At 44.5% G+C, this 272-nt stretch overlaps 1 protein-coding gene across 1 annotated transcript in view; it reads left to right on the forward strand.

The window, feature by feature from the left end:
* The window catches only part of ARHGEF26 (Rho guanine nucleotide exchange factor 26), a 245,555-nt gene that overhangs the window by 160,934 nt on the left and 84,349 nt on the right, over positions 1-272 (forward strand). The gene's annotated exons all lie outside the window — the stretch shown is intronic.

Below are 272 nucleotides of genomic sequence, written 5' to 3' on the forward strand. Positions count from 1 at the left end.
TGTGGATGCTTTACCCCAAAGTTTGGTGTCATTGGCGAACTTGGCCAGTCCACTTCTGACTCCAATGTCAACATCATTAATGAAGAGGTTGAACAATATAGGTCACCATGATGATTGACTTGCATCAATTAGTATACTCTGGGTCCAACCACGGAGCCAATTTCCCAGCCAGCAGATCATGGTGGACCCAAGGCCACAATTGGCCATTTTCGCCAAGAGGTGATCATGGGATACCAGATCAAAGGCTTTTTTGAAGTCAAGATATATGACAT

Source organism: Gavialis gangeticus, unplaced genomic scaffold, assembly GCF_001723915.1.
Source record: "Gavialis gangeticus isolate Ggan-Ray unplaced genomic scaffold, GavGan_comp1, whole genome shotgun sequence".
Classification (NCBI taxonomy): Eukaryota; Metazoa; Chordata; order Crocodylia; family Gavialidae; genus Gavialis; species Gavialis gangeticus.